General features: G+C 40.5%; 1 protein-coding gene across 10 annotated transcripts in view; it reads left to right on the top strand.

Moving 5' to 3' along the window:
* The window catches only part of LINGO2 (leucine rich repeat and Ig domain containing 2), a 2,046,252-nt gene that overhangs the window by 464,778 nt on the left and 1,557,446 nt on the right, over positions 1–24,028 (top strand). The window lies entirely within an intron of this gene.

The following is a 24,028-nucleotide window of genomic DNA, read 5'->3' as shown; positions in this document are numbered from 1 at the left end:
TGTTCAGAACAATATCACCCTCATCAAAGCAACATTGAAATATTATATAAGGATAAATATGTATAGAAATGCAAAATAGATCACTGGAACAAAATGTCAATGCAACCATTCATTAGTTTAAATATTACTCAAATAGACCACTTGAAAAAATATACTACACCTGATTTCCATACTATGTCTAGGACAAATTACATTTGCACCTTTTCCTGTTTGTCTGTTTCAGCCTGCATATAATTTTTACAAAAAATAAGATAGGGGCAATTTTTGAGCAGAATGAAAGCTTCAGATCTGACAACAGAAAAAGTCCATTAACTTTCATTCCGTTGTATCAGTTTTCTTCTTGAATCATTTCAGTTTTATGTAAATAACTATTTACAGTTTCTCTATTGAAGTTGTTGCTTTCTTTTTTAACGTTTGTTTGAGCTGCAATGTAGAGATTAGACATGTTCAATTCATTTAGTTACAAATTGAAATTCGGACAAAGTTTTTGTTATTCTGAGGTTTGGATGTATCCGAATTTCTGAATCACAATAGCAACACATTTCAATGAATCCAAAATAAATTATAACAAAACAAATTATCTGAATTTGAATTTGAAAATTAATTCAAATTTGAAATGGAAACATATTGCAATAAACATAGTAAGGTATAAAAGTGAAATAAGATGATGATTCCTACTTAATCTGTTGAATTGAATAGAATAGAACAGAACAGAAAATAGTATCTCCACTGCTCCTGCATGTGTGACAAGTGTAGAGGTCAGGTAAGGAGCTGAGTAATGCTAAGCCTGTAGTTTTACCAGGCTCAGAGATACTAAGCTGCACTGAGGCTAGAGTATCACTTGAGGCAGCCTCCTCAACTGGCCTCATAGGAGGTACAGTCTTGCCTTGTTCATTACAATGTAATAAATGAAATTATGAAATGTTCCCAATGTAAAATTGTATAGTGTTTATAGTGCTTAAAAAGCATGGTGTCAAGATCTGGTTCACCTGCTGGTAGCGCTGTAGTTCTCTAAGCAGAAAGCTGTAATTTCAATGTCCACCAGTTGGTGTCTTCCAGCAGGTTCCTGTAATCAGCTCCATCTGGCCTCAGCTGCTGGGAGGTTACTTAAACCTCTCTCTACTAATTCACCTCCTGTCAATGTTTTGATTGCTTTGCTTGCTGCCAAATTCATCCTGCTCTTGAACTATCCTTGCATCCTTTTCCCTGTTGTCTGAGTGCTGAATGCCTTCTTCCTGTGCCCAGTCCTGCTTTCCCCCTTTTTCTTGCATTTCCCCTTACTGATTTGTTCCATATTTTATATATTTTGTACATACAGTATTTAGTTTGTTAGCTTTCTGTTACTTAGGCATTTTTGGTTGTGGGTCACTTATTGTTTATGTTTGCTATTTGCTGGTGTGTGCATGTCTTTTTGCTTTGCTGTTATGCTTATTTATGCTTCTTTGCTGTTAATAAATTGACTTCATTGTAAGAACAATTTAATGCAGAACTTTAGACAAAAATGAAAATATAAAAAATGGCCATTAAAAGATATAAAATACTCAAACCAGATTTTGCTGCAGTATTCAGCTTCAATTCAGATATCTCCTCTGTGGTACATTTTTCTGTCACTAGATGCTTTCAATATGATAGTCAGCATCATTCCACTCATTTCTTCTGTTCCCAGGCCTTCCTTGACCCTCCCTTGCCTGTGAATGGATAGCGAAACAGCAGCAGACTTAAAATTAATCTTTGACCTGGTATAATATATATTTTTTAATTTTCACTATTGTTAAGTTTTATAGTGGAGTCTTTGGACATGTAAAGAGCTATTCTTCCTATGGAATCAGCATCAGAGTGACTCTATTGAAGAAGCCAGTTGTGTAGAAAATAATAGAAGTATTCTTTTCCCTTTTTCTGTCCCTCTGTACTGCAATACTTCACCATTGTCATCATGATGAAAATTACTAACATTTCTGCTGTCTGGACTTCAATCTCAGCCTGCTACTTTTGTGACATCAATTCCTCCACATTCTTAACCAATTGTGTCAGATGATGGTCATCTATGCTCTTAACTATTCACTGTCAGAGACTGAAGTCAGTGTTCTTCTTCAACTCACTGCATTAATGTTAGCATATTAATTGTACAAGCTGAAGTTAGAAGCTGATTGGTTACTATGTTCTGAGGGAGATTTAACATTTTAGTAAATGTCACCCAGTGTATGTTACTGTAACAAAAACAGTAACCCATACCCCAATTTGCTCAAGAGCCAGTTAGTAGCATAATTTCGGCTGATATTGTTTATCAAAAGCCAATAGGCAATTCATTGGAGGGTACATAGAACCACATACAGTAGCTGCTGGTTGAATTCTGTCCTTTGGACTCAAGAGGTGTTATAGAACGCAGTATTCCTGTTCGGAGAATGAGAAGAGGAAGGAATAATATCCAATCTTGACACTGACCTGGCCATTTATAGTAGTGTTACCAGTTTTTGCAACCAAGGGAAATCACAGCTGTTTGACATCTTGGCAAAGGCAAAATTAATGCTTACAGTTCATGCATTCTGTGTTACCAATGACATAAGAGTACACCTCTGAAGTAGGATCTCATTTCATATGTTTTAAAAAATAGCCCTAATTGAGTAACTGGTAAGGATATTTTAGCATTGTGCACTTTTGTCCTGTCTAGACACTCCCTTATAGATGACTAGCAATTAACTAGGGTGATGGAGGAGGAGGACAAGGTAAATTCTCTAGCTGATGAAAGAGTAAAAGGTTATAGTCTATTTCAGTTGAGCCACTCTTTAAATTAGTTTTTCTACTATACACTCTATCTTCTTCAATATGACAGTAGCATATGATGAATATTTCTTTGCCAGAGGAATACTGGGCATCATGGGCAACAAAAATAGATGGTTATGATATAGCTTGAGGTTTTGATTTGGAATGGGATTGATGAAACCATGTAGAAACCAATAACCTTTGAAAACTGTTGAATGTAAATGCTGTCTTCCTTTTCACTGTATATTGCATGTTTTATAGCACTTCTTCTTTCCCAACTATAACTTGTTTTGACTTGAGAGAAGTCACCACCAATGGTGCCTTTTCACTTGCAGAAATAAATACCATGCATAAGAGCTAGTGTAAAATGAAAATAATATAAACATACTTAGGGAAGAATGTTTTAATTTAATGAGGGAGAAGAATAAAGTGCAAACATAGGGGGCGCATGCACGGCCAACTCCTGCATGGACATGCAGTGAAACCCGCTCCGTCCATCCGCCAGACGCGACACGGCTCACACCGGCCCCAAGGGAGCTAAACACATCAGAGAGCAAGGGCAGAGGTGCACAACCCTCCCCAGCTATGCCCCCGCCGCCAAAAAACCCCGGGACAGCCAGGGAAGCTGACACATTTCTTCCCTGCTGTTCAGGCAGGGATTCAAGATGGCGCCGGCTCTGTGAACGGAGCAAGCAGATCTGAGGAAGATGACAGGAGCCAGCAGACAGATCCCAGGCTGCAGTACCCGCTCTACCCAGGGGACCCTGGTGAGTCATCTCCTCCCCTGTCCCCACAACAAGTAGCCCAGCTAAATCACTTCCACGTCTGGACACAGACGCTACATCTGCTTACCAGACCCTCATCCATCCCCTCAGCATGCCAATGATTTTCCAGTGATAGAGATGTTCCCTGTGTCTGACCAACCTATCTCTGAAATCTGGTTAAAAAATATGCTTCTCTCACTCAGGCAGATGCTGCACAGCGACCTAACATCATCACTTGCCCAAATTACTACCGTGATTCAAAAACAGGACCACAGATTATGCCATATTGAGACAAAGATGGAGGAAATAGTTATAGCCCACAACGACCTGATTGACGCATGTGCTGACCACACTTCTGACATCGAACAAATCAATTTGAAACTAGCGGATCTGGAGGATCGTTCCAGACGCAACATTAAATTTAGGGGTATTCCTGAAAATATCACCAACAAAGCACTGCTACCCCACATCCAACAATATATGAAACACCTTTTCCCGTCTCTCTCAGTTGTTGAGCTCACCATAGACCATGCTCACAGAATCCCAAAACCGTCTTTCCTGTCAGCATCAATTTGTAGGGATGTTTTGGCGCGCATCCATTTTTATCACATAAAGAAGAAGATAATGGCAGCAGCCAGAAACCCCCCTCCATTACCATCAGCACATGCTAACATCAAGTTATACGCGGACCTTTCAAAAGCTACGCTTCTTAATCGTAAAAAATTGGTTACCATCACCAAAGCCTTCCGAAACCATGGCATTGCTTACCAACGGGCTTCCCCACAAAAATTACTGTCAGACACCAGGGCAGAATTTACACAATTAGAAACCTAGAAGCGGGGATAGATTTACTGAAGACATGGAACATATTACCTGCAGACCCCCAACAATCCACCTCTACTACTACGCAACAGATGGAAGCAGAATAATTTTGGCTCCAATCCGCTTCAAATTCCGCACCTCTGATGCTCGACTCCACTATATCCTATCCACTCAACTAAGATCTGGTGATCAGCCCGATTAAACATTTTCTTGTTACAAAACACTGTTTGGCATGACCTTGTCTATGGTCAATGCTTGTTCACACCCCCAAGTTTTGAAGTAGCGTACCAAGCTACTCATGTTTCTTGCATTTTACGCACGTCTTTTTTTACCCCTGTCCACATCCCTCACTTCCTGCACCACCAGTCAACCAAACACTTCAACAGTTCAATTAAGGCTTTCAAATGAACATGGAACATGGCTTCTGATTCTCCAATCAAGCCATTTCTGCACAGCCCAGGCTACAAAATTCTCCTCCTCACACCCATATCCATCCAACCTGGATCAACGCCTCAAACACCAACTCTACTACACAAACCGTACCAATGATCCACATTATGATTAACATAACATCTCTAAATGTTCGTAGCCTAAACTCCCCTTTCAAAAGATCGATGCTCCAAAAGGAAACTCGGACATCTCATGCGGACATTCTTTTCATACAGGAAACACATTTCACAACATCCAAGACCTCCAAACTACAACTACATCGATTCTCCCACATCTACATGGCCACCAATCCTAAGAAACATAATGGTGTACTTACAGCTATAAAGGACACTATACAGTTCCGTTATATATCAGAAACAGTTGACCCTCAAGGTCGCTATCACATATTGATCTGAGAACTTAACGACACCCTCTACACCCAGTGAATGTTTACGGTCCAAACAACAATCAGACCCAATTTCATCGGAAACTCCACACCATTATCTCTTCCCAAAAACAAGGCAGACTTATCATTGGCGGAGACTTCAACGTCATCGGCAACCCACTCCTAGACTCGTCCTCCAACAAAAGATCCCTCAAAGAAAATTTCAATCGTTTCCTGCATGATCACGACCTTTACGACATCTGGAGATGCCAGCACAGTACCAAAAAGGACTACACCTACTACTCCCCTTCTCACCTATCCTACTCCAGAATTGATTTCTTTATTACAGATAAATGGACTCTACAACACGTAACGTCATCCAACATCGGCACCATCACATGGTCAGACCAGGCTCCAATCAACATAATCCTGGACGACTCAGCACTCCCCCCCATATGGAGACTGAATTCTACTATATTGAAGAACCCAGAGAATCAAAAACATTTATTAGAAGCCCATAACTTATTTTTTTACCTGAATACTACACCTGATATCTCTATAACCACACTTTGGCCTGCTTACAAAGCTTATATGCGAGTTATTCTCATACAACTCAACGCCCGAATCAATAAACAGAGATCACAACAAATTGACCAACTTCTAGCTTCCAAAAAACTAAACGAGGAAATTAACAAACAAAACCCCAATACCTCCACATCTGCATCCCTCACCTCAGACAGGAACCAGCTTCGAACCCTTTTACTATAAAAATATGACCTCAACCTCCAAAAAACAAAATCACAATTTTACTCCCTAGCTAATAAAGCAAACTCACTTCTAACAAAAATAATCAAAGACGCCTCAAATCTAAAATTTCCTCAATTTTATGCCCAACTACCCACACTTCGCTTACAAATCCAAAGGACATTGCTGACGCCTTTGCAACTTACTACCAAACCTTGTACAATATCAAAGATGACCCAGATACACCCCAACCAACAACACTGTCCATACAAAACTTCTTAACTACCACTAGTCTACCCCATCTTACCCCATTACAACTCACCTCTATATCTATCCCATTCTCTCCCATGGAGATAGAGAATACTATAAAAACCTTACCCCCTAATAAATCTCCAGGGAACGATGGCTTTACAAACAAATTTTATAAAACATTTGCCCCTAACCTTACACCACACCTAACCGCTTTCATTAACCATGCCACATCTACAGGTACATTCCCTAATGAAATGTTGCAATCCATAATCACAACTATCCCAAAACCCGGCAAAGACCCCCAACTTGTTCAGAATTACAGACCAATTTCACTACTTAATACAGATATAAAACTTTACGCCAAACTAATAGCCCAAAGATTGCTTCCACACCTACCCACACTAATCCACCCAGACCAAGTAGGATTTGTTCCTGGTCGCCAAGTGCCAGATGCAACGAGGAGACTCATTTCTCTTCTACATACATTAGAAACCACTAAACGACCCTCCCTACTTTTATCCCTTGACGCTGAAAAAGCATTTGACCGAATTCACTGGCACTTTATGAAACTCACGCTTCAAAAGTTTGGAATCACAGACTGGATGCTATCAGCAATCCTTGCCCTTTATTCCAACCCTTAAGCGAGAGTGCTAACCAACGGTACGCTATCACAGATTTTCCACATCTCCAATGGTACCAGACAAGGTTGCCCCTTATCCCCCATAATCTTCACCCTATTTATTGAACCATTAGCATCAAAACTCAGAGATGACCCAGCATTCACAGGAATCTCCCATCTCAAAAGAGAACACAAAATTAGCCTATGTGCAGATGACACAATACTAATGATTACCAATCCACACAGATCACTCCAAACGATCTAAACACATCTTCAAAAATACTCAGAAGTATCATACTACAAACTCAATGCACCCAAATCCTCTATCTTAAATCTTAATATACCTACTAAGCTCCAGAAAATACTCCTCAAACGCTTTCCATTCTCTTGGGAACACCACAACATCCCTTATCTGGGAATTAAACTCACCACCTCGACAGACCAGCTTTACATCTGAAATCATAAACGACTACTCGAATCCATCACTCAAGAACTTAAAAACCTACGCACGTCCACATTTTCGAAATTGGGAAGAGTAGCTGCTCTAAAAATGTGCATACTGCCCAAAATCCTTTACATCTTTCGCACACTTCCTATACCCGTCCCCAATGCTTTCTTCTCCAAACTACAAGCGATACTTGCCAAATTCCTCTGGAACTCAATGAAACCCAGATGTACAACAAACCTCCTTATATGCCCAAACTCTAGAGGAGGGGCAGGTCTTTCACACTTAAAATCATACTATAATGCCGTACTTATAGACCAGCTCTACTTTTGGTGGCACCCAACTATCGAAAAAACATGGACCACTATGGAAACACTTCCCCATCTTCCGTCACCACTACGCGACATTCTGTTCCTACCACAACCTTCTCAACCCAGAAATCTACCCAAACACCCTTGCATCCGGGCCTCCATACAAGCCTGGTATGACCTCTTATTCAAAAACAATACCTACCCCGATCACCATGCTACACTTTCTTACCCGTTCTTTGAACCTCTTACATTGGGAAAATCAAGGTATATTCTATATACAAGACCTTTATACAAACCACAAAATAGACTCCTTTCCGACCATCCAAGAGAAGTTTCACCTCCCTGACAGTGAAATCTTCACATACTTAAGGATAGCTCATTCCTTACAAGAGATGAATCTTCCGCATCATTTGAAGGTTCCTACTACAGCGTACCTCTTTCTTTATACAGTGCAATACCCTAAGAAAGGAATTTCAACCTTTTACACGCTTATATCCAGGTCTCTGTTTAACCTACAATCCACCTCTCTATCTAACTGGGAGAAAATTCTCTCACAATCAATTCAACCCCACACATGGGAAAACACCTTCAACATCACACATAGAGCATCTAGATGTAGCTCCCACTAGGAATCGTACATGAAAATCTTACACCAGTGGTATTTTACACCTGTCAAACTCTCTTTATATTACCTCCATCACTCATCCGCTTGCTGTAGACAATGCGGAGAAATAGGATCAACCCTACATATACTTTGGACCTGCAAATCTCTAAGATCGTACTGGAACAGTGTCTTCCACTTGATCTCATCAGTTGATGGAGCCCAAGCGGCTCTAAATCCTACTCTTGCACTTCTCCATATAGGAATCAACAAATTCAGTACCAAATCCCATACCATCATTATCCACATATTAGCAGCTGAAAAACTTAACATCACTAAACTATGGAAATCTACCACAACTCCTTCTCTCTCTGCCCTTATAGCGGACTTGAATTTCCAATGCGATATGGAAAGAAGATCGGCCCTAAATAATTCCTCCCATTACAAATTCAATACCCAATTGTCTCGATGGCTACAAAACCCCAACTGCTCTATAAGATGATAATATACAGTGGGGATCGAAGGTTTGGGCACCCCAGCTAAAAATTTGTATTAATGTGCATAAAGAAGCCAAGGAAAGATGGAAAAATCTCCAAAAGGCATCAAATTACAGATTAGACATTCTTATAATATGTCAACAAAAGTTAGATTTTATTTCCATCATTTACACTTTCAAAATAACAGAAAACAAAAAAATGGCATCTGCAAAAGTTTGGGCACCCTGCAGAATTTATAGCATGCACTGCCCCCTTTGCCAAACTGAGACCTGCCAGTGTCATGGATTGTTCTCAATCATTGTCTGGGAAGACCAGGTGATGTCAATCTCAAAGGTTTTAAATGCCCAGACTCATCTGACCTTGCTCCAACAATCAGCACCATGGGTTCTTCTAAGCAGTTGTCTAGAAAACTGAAACTGAAAATAGTTGACTTTCACAAAGCTGGAGAAGGCTATAAGAAGATAGCAAAGTGTTTTCAGATGTCAATATCCTCTGTTCGGAATGTAATTAAGAAATGGCAGTCATCAGGAACAGTGAAAGTTAAAGCAAGATCTGGAAGACCAAGAAAAATATCAGACAGAACAGCTCGCAGGATTGTGAGAAAAACAATTCAAAACCCACGTTTGACTGCACGATCCCTCCAGAAAGATCTGGCAGACACTGGAGTTGTGGTACACTATTCCACTATAAAGAGATACTTGTACAAATATGGTCTTCATGGAAGAGTCATCAAAAGAAAACCTCTTCTACGTCCTCACCTCAAAAATCATCGTTTGAACTTTGCAAATGAACATATAGACAAGCCTGATGCATTTTGGAAACAAGTTCTGTGGACCGATGAGGTTAAAATTGAACTTTTTGGCCGGAATGAGCAAAGGTACATTTGGAGAAGAAGGGGCACAGAATTTAATGAAAAGAACCTCTGTCCAACTGTTAAGCATGGGGTTGGATCAATCATGCTTTGGGGTTGTTTTGCAGCCAGTGGCACAGGGAACATCTCACGAGTAGAAGGAAAAATGGATTCAATAAAATTTCAGCAAATTTTGGATGGTAACTTGATGCCATTTGTGAAAAAGCTGAAGTTAAAGAGAGGATGGCTTCTACAAATGGATAATGATCCTAAACACACCTCGAAATCCACGGGGGATTACATCAAGAGGCGTAAACTGAAGGTTTTGCCATGGCCTTCACAATCTCCTGACCTCAACATAATTGAAAATTTATGGATAGACCTTAAAAGAGCAGTGCGTGACAGACAGCCCAGAAATCTCAAAGAACTGGAAGAATTTTGTAAGGAAGAATGAGCAAAGATACCTCAAACAAGAATTGAAAGACTCTTGGCTGGCTACAAAAAGCGTTTACAAGCTGTGATACTTGCCAAAGGGGGCAGTACAAGATATTAACTCTGCAGGGTGCCCAAACTTTTGCAGACGCCATTTTTTTGTTTTCTGTTATTTTGAAAGTGTAAATGATGGAAATAAAATCTAACTTTTGTTGACATATTATAAGAATGTCTAATCTGTAATTTGATGCCTTTTGGAGATTTTTCCATCTTTCCTTGGCTTCTTTATGCACATTAATACAAATTTTTAACTGGGGTGCCCAAACTTTCGATCCCCACTGTATACATAAATATGTAATACTGTGACCTTTTTGTCCTAGACTGGTGTCCCCCTTTCCCCCCCACCCTCCCTCCCCTGTCCTACTCCACCTTTTACAATGTTTCACACCTAATGGGTTCACACTAAACAAACAACACCTTTTGAGACACTTGATATTTGCTCATATATCCCCAGCCAATTAGTGGGGAATTTCTTTTTCATTTGAAGTATACATGTACCCAATTGTGAACCACACTGATATATACTGTTTTGTATTGTATTAAAATCTTTCAATAAAAACATTTGAAATAAAGTGCAAACGTAGGTCCATTGCAACAGTGATCAGTTTATCCAGTTCACAAAGATAGTTTCTGGATGAAGATGAATTGTCCTCCTCTTGCTTGTCAACAAATTTGAACAGGACTTGATTACAACTCCACTTTTTTCCCAAAGGGATTATGAGTTAAGATATTTTTTACTCTCTAATACCACAAGGTAAGGCCAAATTGCTAATTAGAGCCATAAAATCACAGGTTAGGAATCTTGGCCCATAATCTCTTGAATCCATTGAAGTCAATACAGATGGAATCCCTATTTGGTAATTCTAGTTTCTTAAATGCTAAATATATTAAGAATACCTACTTAACACAGTACATTTCAGCCTCTACTTTTCCTAATAATTTATAGGATGGTTTTGATTCTTATATAATGCCTCTACATTTTCCCAAAAATGATCCTATGATCCAACTCCTGTTGTTTTTTGCTGTGCAAAGTGGTACAGATTTGTGTTTGCTTACATCAGTATTATTGACAGTTGCTAGTTACCACTCATGTTTAGTAAGTGTTTTCTGAGCTTATAAAAAATGAAGACAATGTCATGGCCTGTGAAAGCACATCAACCTTCAGTGCACATTGTCTAGTGATAACAAGGAGCAGCACTGAGTGTGGAGCTTAATGGAGAAGCTCTTAAGTTGGATTCAAAGAAAAGAAGCATCCGCTCCCCCTCATCTCATTCTAGACAAAGGAACAGCACTGAGATAAAGTATCCAGCACCATTGCCATTAGTCAGTGGTAACTGATGTAATCCTGGAAATGTGAGAGTTGCATCTGATTAGACAGTCGCTCCTGAATAAAGGTGAATAAAATGCAGGGATGCATGTGTGTGGATTAAAGGGTATGAAAGTCAATAAAGGAAACTTTGTAAAGATCACCAGGAAAATAAAACAATGTGATTTATTTTTAATGTAAACATCAAACGGCCAAATCCAGGGAAACGGCCAAATCCAGGTCAAATCCTGGCTCATGCATATTCGTTTGTGCTTCTCTTCTGCAGTGCATTATTTCAGAGAGCAGGAAGTGTATTTTATGTTTTGTAATACTCATGGAAACGTTCATCTTGTTAATCCCCTCCTGTGTGCTGACAGTGCTAACATATTGGGTTCTATAAATAATAAACATCTAATTAAAGACACACAGCAGATAATGTTCAAGTTTTGTGAGCATGCAAGTCTTTTAAGTGTTTTAAAATGCAGAATCCTGTAATACTAATTTGTGCTGTCAGCATATGGTCCAGCACTAATAAAAACCATAACATATTTCTTTTTATTCTAATCCCTTAGATACGCTTCACAGTTATTTATATTTTTAACATACATTTCCTTATTATATTTCTTTTGCCTCTATCCAATTAAACCATATCTATTGCTGCTAAAAACAAGCACACATAATAAACCTGTAATTCATTTTCAGATCTAGCAAACATTGCAATTGAGGAAACCTTATGCATTAACCATTTCCTTGCCAGTATATAGGTATTGTCACAGATGTCCATTAACTAGCTAATTGCACTCTTGTTCTGTTATTAATAGTCTCCTAAATAGAGATGAGCAAATCTATAAGTTAATGTAAAAATGTCATATATACTTAACAGTGCTTTGTAATTAAAACTAAATGTTTATGCATTTAATACCACTGGTTTTTGTATTTTCCCTTTTTTGAGTGTTGTAAATAAAATAGACAGTGTACTGTCACCATTCTCTAACTTAGTTTGGTATCAGATAGCATGGAGATACCAGCCACACATTCAAGGCATATGGGCTCATAACCTGTATACAGTATATCCTGACTGTATTTTAGTATCAAGTGGTTCTTAAAATTAAAGTTCTAAACATGGGGATTGGTTCTTGTTCGATTCCACAAAACCAGTAACTCATAATCTGCAACAGTTTCCTTGTGAAGTGGAGAAGGGGAAATTAAAAGTGATAAAAAAACATACAGGATAATGTAAAGTAAAAATAAACTGCACCTCCATTCACTTTGCAAAAAAAAGTGCTGTTACTATTTCTTGGCTCATTTGTTCTGCTACATTACTTTCTTTGTAACCACAAAGCTTCACAAAAAAAAACTGTATCAGCATGGTGGGGAATATACCAATCTTATGCCTGCTGTGGAATTGTTTGATAGGGGTAAGACTTCAATTTTTGCTCTTAATAAAGGTATTTTAAAAAGGTAATTTCTTAAAAAAAAAGTGGCATTAAAATTGGTGGATGTGAACTAATTGAATCGAGGCAGACAAAGAGACAAATACTTGAAGCAGCAGATTTTAAGAAGTCTTCTCATCTCTACTTGTGATTGATATTCAGTTGAGCTTAGTTTCATTTGTGTTACTAACGAGTCTCTACTATGCATTATAAAACTGATCAGTCCCTTTTAAGCACCCTCCTCTTCCTTCAGTCATTGAACCTGGAAATCCTAAGATTGCTGTGTCATTGCTATTGCTTCAGATACAGGTTAAGATCAAAGACACCACCAATCTATAGGATACAGTTGATCTGATATTCATCTTCATACATAATGCACCCCTTAGAGAGCCAATATTCCATGGTCTTGTTTACACATTTTTAAAGTATACAGAAAGCCAAACAATTTTCTTTGACCCTCATACAGTATTGGCATTTTTCTTTTATATTTTATATCGCCCTATATGCAATCACCCTGGAAGGAGATTCAGTAAGAAATCGTTAAAGGGAGAAATAACATCTGAGGCAACTACACTCCATCTCTAAGCCTGTCTTTGTTTTTATTTATTACATTTTTTATCACTGATGGTGTGAGCACGCTGGAAAATTTATGAAGTTTGTGTTATAGATAAAATATGTTTTTGTCACAAAAATTTGGGACACTGGACTTTAATTTGGGACTTTGCTTTTTTGAACATATTTTAATTTTGTTACATCTTCTTATTTGCGCTCTGTCACTTTGTGAGTTCTGAGGGAGTCTGTTCCACATTTTCTCAGCTCTTACTGTGAAGAAACCTTTCCATGGTTGGAAATGACATTTATTTTCCTTCAGACGTAAAGAGTGTCCTCTTGTCCTCAGGGTGAATAACTCTACACCAAGTTCACTATATGAACCACTGATGTATTTATACATATTGATCATATCCCCCCTTAATCTCCTCTTCTCACGAGAGCATAAATTCAGTTCCTCTAATCTTTCCTCATAGCTGATCTCCTCCATGCCTCTTATCAGTTTGGGTGCCCTTCTCTGTTCTTTCTCCAGTTCCCCAATGTTCTTTTTGTGAATGAGTGCCCAAAATTGAACTGCATATTCCAGATGAGGTATTTACTAATGATTTGTACAAGGGTACAATATTATATCTCTCTCTGGTTCTTTACCTCTTTTAATACAAGAGAGGATTTTGCTCGCTTTAGAAACTGCAGCTTGGCATTGCTATTATTAAGCTTGTGATCTACCAAAACTCCCAGATTCTTCTCCACCATTGATTCCTCCAGTTGTATTCCCCCTAGTATGTATGATGCATGCATATTCTTAGCCTCCAAGTGCATAACCTTACCTTTATCAACATTAAACCTCATTTGCCATATAGTTGCCCAATTAAACAGTGCATTGAGGTTGGCTTGTAAGTTGAGACATCCTGTAAGGACGTTATTCCACTGCACAGCTTGGTGTCATCTGCAAAGACTGGCATGGGATTTTTAATCCCAGACCCTATATGGTTTATAAATATATTAAAAAGTAAGGGTCCCAACACTGAACTTTGGGGTACACCACTGACAACTCTAGACCATTCAGAGTATGAATCATTAACCACTACTCTCTGAATACGATCTTTTAGCCAGTTTTCTATCCATTTACATACAGATTTTTCCAAGCCTGTAGACTTTACCTTACACATTAGCAATGTGTGGGGAACTGTGTCAAACACTTCTGCAAAATCCAAGTATACCATGTCCATCGCCATCCCTCTGTCAAAGGTTTTGCTCACCTCCTCATGAAAATCATATTTGTTTGAACACTTCTGTCTTTAATGAATTGTAATATTCTCTAGTAGTGGGCTTGTCCACTATAGTCTTTCGGCATTTAAAAAATATTATCTTCAAGTGCAATACCATATGTTGAATACCAACCCAGGAGTTTCGACGTAGACTCTTGAATATGCATTGCTGTCTAAAAAGAGACAAACAGCGCTACAATAATACGCCATGTATAAATTATAAAAAAGCATAATGTTTTGTGCTCTGACCAGGAAAAGTAAGTTATATTGCTAGTGGGATCATTAAGGAAAGTTGTCTGTACTTTGGTTTAAAGTGAAAAGAGTTGACTCATAACATGCCTAATGTTCATAATAATTCACTTAAAATGAGATAATGGCAGTTACAGTTTCCTGTTCTTAAAAATTCTTAATGTGTATGGATCAGGATTTGATATACTGTCTGTTACAATGGAAAAAGTACAGAGTGCAGTTTAGAAAGATCACATACAGTATTTGTTGTACTATTTTAGAATAAAAAATGTATCAGGAATTTTGGAGATTGACAGTAACTTGATTTTTCTATTTCTTTTTCTTCTTATAACAAAAGTCTGAAAAGGTTTTTATAGTTTTTTGACTTACATTTTCCACCTTTATTGTACTACTTTCACTAACGATAAAGTTAATGCCAATTTATTTGACCCCTCCTTGATTCTTCTAAACTTTAAACACACAAATCTATTTGATAAATATTAAATTCACTTAGATTCAAAGGTGTTTTTTTTTATACTTCCTTAGTTACAAAAGTTGTGCAGTCCTTAAACTAGGCATTAATAATTCAGATTATTGGCTCCATGGCAGCCAACATAGAGAAAGGACTGTTACAAGCAGCTGAAACTGCAGCCTCTCTAACTATTAATTGAATAGTATGGCAGTGCAATTTTATGCCAGAAGGATTTTATGTTGATTAAAAAAAACTCTAAATAAGTCATTTACTTTCCACAGAGATTAGGAGGGGCATAACAAGGCTAAGAGGTCCAGGACTGCATTTTCAAATAAAAATAACTTTTTCCCAACCAAAGGTTTTTGTTTGAGTTGTAAATATGACTGATTAGGTCACCCTCATTAATTTCTAACTGGAACCTGTGTGTAATACCATGGGATTATCACTGAATCACTAGTGTAGATTTCTATTGCCTCATATGGACACTGAAAAAATGTAATATTTCACTCAAGATTTAAGATATCCACTCTAAAGTAGTATTTTAATTAATTAGTATTGAATGTAAAAACTTAAAGTGGATAAGTAGAGGCCAATGGCTTTTTTTCGCAGGTACCTAGGAGAGATACAAATAGCCTATAGAACTCTTTTTCTGAGGTTTGCATGTGAATAAATGTGTATAAATTAGAAGCCCATATTAAACAGCAAAAATTTGACATTTTTTAATTAACCAATTTTCTTAGTGGTTACCTTTTTACATAATATGCCACTATTAGATATGTGTAAACTGACCTATGATTCATTCAAGACAGATTCTCATAGATAAGGTATAACCCGCATCACCACTATTTGTATCATTTTGCTTGTGTATTTGTTTTTATTAAAAATGTTTTTAATACATTTTCCCCAGAATTTACAAAAGCTGTTCATTTAGTGGTTGTACAAAATGATATAACAAAGATAAGAACACAGGTGATATACATCAGACAAATAACTTTTGTGTAGTATTTGATATAGAAACAACACAAAGTACATGAAAATAAATATGGTCAACAATAAAAGGCATGTAGCTATATGGATGTTCTATGAGAGTGGGCTTCACGGATGACAATTGGCAATCATTATATACATAAATAAGAGTCTACAAATAGAGAAGGCAGAAAGGTAGTAATCGGCTAGTATCATACCATTACTCAATTTCAAGACAAAGAATCCCATTTGTTACAAAAGGAGTGCATTGAGTCATGGAAAGAGTGAAACATCATTTTCTATCAGCTTCAGAGAGTCCATTCTAGATAAAACTAGACCATAGAGCTATTTACAAACACAAATTCAGGTCTATAACCCATTAGATTGAGTGTGTAAGATATTTTTACACTAGGGGGAAAAGGGGGGGGGGTCACATTGAAAATGTGGGCAAATAATTAAGGCAAACATGGATGGCATTTGTTGCCAGAATCACTTGGCAACTCCAGAATATGTGCAGAAATGCAGAAATTTTCCCACATCAGGGCATCACCTAAAATATTTATTTGATGCATCTAGGAGGCTGTTGTGGAGTCTTCCTGGATTTTAATGGCGGTTTCACACACCAATAAGGAGCAAGCATATCTGTGGATATTGTTAAGCATTTTTTCTCATTGTTGAAGGGAATAGAAACTTCCACATTCAGCTTCTCATCAAATCTTTTCTAGGAGGGGAATTTGGTTCAGATATTAATACAAATTGGATTTAGTTACCTGACCCTGGGAAAGTATTTATCTGTCGACATTCATACTTTTGTGTCTCAGAGAGCTCCCATTGCCTTTCAAGGTTTTCAAATAAACCAAAATCTGATCCGCTCTAAAGATCCTTCAAAGCTGTCAGGGAGTAGTGGATCCATCTGGAAATATCATTTCTGTGCTGAAATGCTTCCGGGAATAAGGACTCATCTATGTAGGGTGCTAAAGGTGAGACTAAAAAAGTTAGGTCTTATGTTTGTTTCTATAATCCCCACAGGTGAAAGAATTATGCCACAATTGAGTTAATTCAAATAAGATCTTTAGGTCATACAGATCCACAAAAGTTCCAGAAGGTGGTAAGTAAATATAAAGGAGGAATTAATAGATTGATGAGATATTGAGCCAAAAAGTGTGCTATTGTGCTATCTGGGCCAGTCTAGCTTACAGATAATATTTGGAATTCTAATGTTGTCAGATCTCAATGGTCTATATAAAAAGCATGTATTGTATCTACGTTTTTTATTTCACCAGATTTATTTGTTGATCTCCAACTGAAATATAAAAATGTTGGGTGTACCAACATTTTAATGGACATGACTAGAGATGAGCGAATCGAAGTAGGCGAAGTGGAATTCGTTTCGAATATTAGGAAAATTTCGATTCCGAATCCGAAAATAAGCAGACTTCGGATGCGCGAATCGAAATTTTTCCTAAAATGGCGGCGACATGTGCGGCGACGGAGCGGGGATGTCTGGGAAGGCGCGCAGACAAGGCGCGCTGACCCATAATGCATTCATTCATGACATGTGATCGCATTAGCCAATCAGCAGCCAGCCAGCCAGCACTGTGTAATGGTCGAGCTATAAATGGCGGCCATTTTAGAATTCTCCATTTGCCTCCAGTCATTCAACAGAGGCAGACCTGGCTGTATTCAGGGAGAGAGTTAGGGACACAGAAACGTTACTTAGGGACACAGAAACGTTAGTTAGGGACACAGAAACGTTACTTAGGGCCACAGAAACGTTACTTAGGGACACAGAAACGTTACTTAGGGCCACAGAAACTTTACTTAGGGACACAGAAACGTTACTTAGGGACACAGAAACGTTACTTAGGGACACAGAAACGTTACTTAGGGCCACAGAATCGTTACTTAGGGCCACAGAAACGTTACTTAGGGCCACAGAAACGTTACTTAGGGACAGACACAGAATTGTTACTGAGGGACACAGAATTGTTACTGAGGGCCAAAGAACTGTTACTTAGGGCCACAGAAACGTTACTTAGGGCCACAGAATTGTTACTTAGGGACAGACACAGAATTGTTACTGAGGGACACAGAATTGTTACTGAGGGCCACAGAACTGTTACTTAGGGCCACAGAAATGTTACTTAGGACCACAGAATTGTTACTTAGGGACAGACACAGAATTGTTACTGAGGGACACAGAATTGTTACTGAGGGCCAAAGAACTGTTACTTAGGGCCACAGAAATGTTACTTAGGGACACAGAATTGTTACTCAGGGACAGACACAGAATTGTTACTTAGGGACAGACACAGAATTGTTACTGAGGGACACAGAATCGTTACTTAGGGCCACAGAAACGTTACTTAGGGCCACAGAAACGTTACTTAGGGCCACAGAATTGTTACTTAGGGACAGACACAGAATTGTTACTGAGGGACACAGATTTGTTACTGAGGGCCACAGAAACGTTACTTAGGGCCACAGAAACGTTACTTAGGGACACAGAATTGTTACTCAGGGACAGACACAGAATTGTTACTGAGGGACACGGAATTGTTACTGAGGGCCACAGAACTGTTACTTAGGGCCACAGAAACGTTACTTAGGGCCACAGAAACGTTACTTAGGGCTACAGAAACATTACTTAGGGCCCCAGAATCGTTACTTAGGGCCACAGAATCGTTACTTAGGGCCACAGAAACGTTACTTAGGGCCACAGAAACGTTACTTAGGGCCACAGAATTGTTACTTAGGGACAGACACAGAATTGTTACTGAGGGACACAGATTTGTTACTGAGGGCCACAGAACCATTACTTAGGGCCACAGAAACGATACTTAGGGACACAGAATTGTTACTCAGGGACAGACACAGAATTGTTACTGAGGGACACAGAATTGTTACTGAGGGCCACAGAACTGTTACTTAGGGCCACAGAATCGTTACTTAGGGCCACAGAAACGTTACTTAGGGCCACAGAAACGTTACTTAGGGCCACAGAATTGTTACTTAGGGACAGACACAGAATTGTTACTGAGGGACACAGATTTGTTACTGAGGGCCACAGAACCGTTACTTAGGGCCACAGAAACGTTACTTAGGGACAAAGAATTGTTACTCAGGGACAGACACAGAATTGTTACTGAGGGACACAGAATTGTTACTGAGGGCCACAGAACTGTTACTTAGGGCCACAGAAACGTTACTTAGGGCCACAGAATTGTTACTTAGGGACAGACACAGAATTGTTACTGAGGGACACAGATTTGTTACTGAGGGCCACAGAACCGTTACTTAGGGCCACAGAAACGTTACTTAGGGACAAAGAATTGTTACTCAGGGACAGACACAGAATTGTTACTGAGGGACACAGATTTGTTACTGAGGGCCACAGAACCGTTACTTAGGGCCACAGAAACGTTACTTAGGGACACAGAATTGTTACTCAGGGACAGACACAGAATTGTTACTGAGGGACACAGAATTGTTACTGAGGGCCACAGAACTGTTACTTAGGGCCACAGAAACGTTACTTAGGGCCACAGAAACGTTACTTAGGGCTACAGAAACGTTACTTAGTGCCACAGAATCGTTACTTAGGGCCACAGAATCGTTACTTAGGGCCACAGAAACGTTACTTAGGGCCACAGAAACGTTACTTAGGGCCATAGAATTGTTACTTAGGGACAGACACAGAATTGTTACTGAGGGACACAGATTTGTTACTGAGGGCCACAGAACCGTTACTTAGGGCCACAGAAACGTTACTTAGGGACACAGAATTGTTACTCAGGGACAGACACAGAATTGTTACTTAGGGACACAGAATTGTTACTCAGGGACAGACACAGAATTGTTACTGAGGGACACAGATTTGTTACTGAGGGCCACAGAACCGTTACTTAGGGCCACAGAAATGTTACTTAGGGACACAGAATTGTTACTCAGGGACAGACACAGAATTGTTACTGAGGGCCACAGAATTGTTACTTAGGGCCACAGAAACGTTACTTAGGGCCACAGAATTGTTACTTAGGGACAGACACAGAATTGTTACTTAGGGACACAGAATTGTTACTCAGGGACAGACACAGAATTGTTACTGAGGGATACAGAATTGTTACTGAGGGACACAGAATCGTTACTTAGGGCCACAGAAACGTTACTTAGGGCTACAGAAACGTTACTTAGGGCCACAGAATCGTTACTTAGGGCCACAGAATCGTTACTTAGGGCCACAGAAACGTTACTTAGGGCCACAGAATTGTTACTTAGGGACAGACACAGAATTGTTACTGAGGGACACAGATTTGTTACTGAGGGCCACAGAACCGTTACTTAGGGCCACAGAAACGTTACTTAGAGACACAGAATTGTTACTCAGGGACAGACACAGAATTGTTACTTAGGGACACAGAATTGTTACTCAGGGACAGACACAGAATTGTTACTGAGGGATACAGAATTGTTACTGAGGGACACAGAACCGTTACTTAGGGCCACAGAAACGTTACTTAGGGCTACAGAAACGTTACTTAGGGCCACAGAAACGTTACTTAGGGCTACAGAAACGTTACTTAGGGCCACAGAATCGTTACTTAGGGCCACAGAAACTTTACTTAGGGCCACAGAAACGTTACTTAGTGCCACAGAATTGTTACTTAGGGGCAGACACAGAATTGTTACTGAGGGACACAGATTTGTTACTGAGGGCCACAGAACCGTTACTTAGGGCCACAGAAACATTACTTAGGGACACAGAATTGTTACTCAGGGACAGACACAGAATTGTTACTGAGGGACAGACACAGAATTGTTACTGAGGGACACAGAATTGTTACTCAGGGACACAGAATTGTTACTGAGGGACACAGAATTGTTACTGAGGGACACAGAATTGTTACTCAGGGACAGACACAGAATTGTTACTCAGGGACAGACACAAAATTGTTACTGAGGGACACAGAATTGTTACTGAGGGACACAGAATTGTTACTCAGCGACAGACACAGAATTGTTACTCAGGGACAGACACAGAATTGTTACTGAGGGACACAGAATTGTTACTCAGGGACACAGAATTGTTACTCAGGGACAGACACAGAATTGTTACTCAGGGACAGACACAGAATTGTTACTGAGGGACACAGAATTGTTACTGAGGGACACAGAATTGTTACTCAGCGACAGACACAGAATTATTACTCAGGGACAGACACAGAATTGTTACTGAGGGACACAGAATTGTTACTGAGGGACACAGAATTGTTACTCAGGGACACAGAATTGTTACTGAGGGACACAGAATTGTTACTGAGGGACACAGAATTGTTACTCAGGGACAGACACAGAATTGTTACTCAGGGACAGACACAGAATTGTTACTGAGGGACACAGAATTGTTACTGAGGGACACAGATTTGTTACTGAGGGCCACAGAACCGTTACTTAGGGCCACAGAAACGTTACTTAGGGACACAGAAACGTTACTCAGGGACAGACACAGAATTGTTACTCAGGGACAGACACAGAATTGTTACTGAGGGACACAGAATTGTTATTGAGAGACACAGAATTGTTACTGAGGGACACAGAATTGTTACTCAGGGACACAGAATTGTTACTGAGGGACACAGAATTGTTACTGAGGGACACAGAATTGTTACTCAGGGACAGACACATAATTGTTACTCAGGGACAAACACAGAATTGTTACTGAGGGACACAGAATTGTTACTGAGGGACACAGAATTGTTACTCAGGGACACAGAATTGTTACTCAGCGACAGACACAGAATTGTTACTCAGGGACAGACACAGAATTGTTACTCAGGGACAGACACAGAATTGTTACTGAGGGACACAGAATTGTTACTGAGGGACACATAATTGTTACTCAGGGACACAGAATTGTTACTCAGGGACACAGAATTGTTACTGAGGGACACAGAATTGTTACTGAGGGACACAGAATTGTTACTCAGGGACAGACACAGAATTGTTACTGAGGGACACAGAATTGTTACTGAGGGACACAGAATTGTTACTCAGGGACACAGAATTGTTACTCAGGGACAGACACAGAATTGTTATTCCGGGGACACAGAATCGTTTAATTAAAGAGTATGTCAGACAACATGCATAGGAGTGGCAGAGGAGGCAATGTTTTAGGAGCGAGCAGACGTGGCAGCAGAGGAAGGGGTCGAGGCAAGACTAGTCGCAGCCAGAGGCCAGTGCTCCCGGTGTCATCCAGCGGTCGTGTCTCCACCGACAACCCTGCCGTCATCGATTGGTTGGCTCGGTCGTCTTCCTCTTCCCAGGTCACCTCTGACACCTACAGCCAACGGTCGGTGGGTACGTCAGACACAACCGTTAGTTGGCATGGCCCGATAGCAAGCCCACTGAAATCACGTGTCCTCGACCTGCCCCTGTCCTTTGGTGTTCCCTCACCAAGCGAAGTATCGTATGCTGTGGGCTCAGCCCCACTGTACAGTGAGGAAGAGCTAACAGAGGGCGGTCAGGAACGGGGGGAGACATCCGCCTCTTCAGCAGCCAGGCGAAGAAGTAGTGGCGAGGAGAGTGGCTCGGTAGCCGGTCTAGAGACAGGTCTGTCTCCTGACCAACACGCAGCCGAGGGGGCTAGTAGTGAGGCGGAGACCCTAATTGATGATGATGAGGCTGATCGCACTTGGCAGCCTCGTCGTCATCAGGCTATTGCTTCCGCATCATCAGGAGAAGAGGGTGGCAGCTTGGCAGCGAGCAAAACAGTCGGTGGGTTGCCCAGGAGGCAGCAGGGTCGCAGCAGTGTCAGTGGAGGCAAACGGCCACGGAGTACAGCACCAGCTCCACTGCAGCCTACCACCACGGCCAGTAGTGGTGCCGGTGTGCACGGAGGAAGCAGCAGTCAGCCAGTGAGGAGTATCGGGGGCAAAGTTTCCTACTCGGCGGTGTGGCAATTTTTTGTCAAGCCGCCCGAGGAAGTAAACGTAGCCGTATGTCGACTATGTGGCCAGAAAGTAAATCGTGGCCAGGGGGCCCATGTTGGGACTACAGCGTTGCGGCAGCACATGGTGTCTGCTCTGCGTCAAGGAAGGTTGTGCCATGCGCCATGCATGGCTCACGTGTTCAATCTGGTTGTCAAGCGGTTCCTAAAATCCACCATCCCACTGCAAGACATCCTTAAAATGTCACGTAAACTTTGCATGCATTTCAGCCATTCCTACACCGCAAAGCACACCCTCCTTGAGCTGCAGCGGCAGAACGGAATTCCACAGCATCGCCTGATCTGCGACGTTGCAACAAGGTGGAATTCAACCCTACACATGTTAGACCTCCTTTACGAACAGCGAAAGGCCATCACCGATTTCCTGATGTTACAAGCGGATAAAGGTACTCCCCTGTGTAACATCGATGTCAGCCATTGGCAGCTCATGCGTGACACCTGCCGCTTGCTCAGGCCCTTTGAGGAGGCCACGCTATTCGTGAGTCGGCAGGACTATGGGATGAACGACGTCATTCCTCTGTTGCACGTCCTGGAACAAATGCTGTTAACAATGGCTGGTCAGGGTGCGGTAGACGTGGCGCACAGATCTCAACGCCACATGACCCCTATGGGGGCAGGACAGGAAGAAGAGGAGGAGGTAGAGGAGGACATTTGTGCTCAGGAATTATTGAGTGAAATGGGTGGTTTTTCCACTCAGCAGACAGGAGTGGAGGAGCAGGAGCATCTGGTAGAGGAGGAGGAGGAGGAGACAGAGGACCCAGATGCACCGTGGCAGTATTCTGTGGAGATGGAGGCAGGGAGTCCCTCGCATTCCTTGGCACAAATGGCC

The sequence above is a fragment of the Staurois parvus genome, unplaced genomic scaffold, assembly GCF_062004578.1.
Source record: "Staurois parvus isolate SC_StPar_1 unplaced genomic scaffold, SC_StPar_1.0 ptg000198l, whole genome shotgun sequence".
Taxonomy (NCBI): domain Eukaryota; kingdom Metazoa; phylum Chordata; class Amphibia; order Anura; family Ranidae; genus Staurois; species Staurois parvus.
Note: the sequence above shows the minus strand (reverse complement) of the source record. Positions and strands in the feature narration are given on the sequence as shown.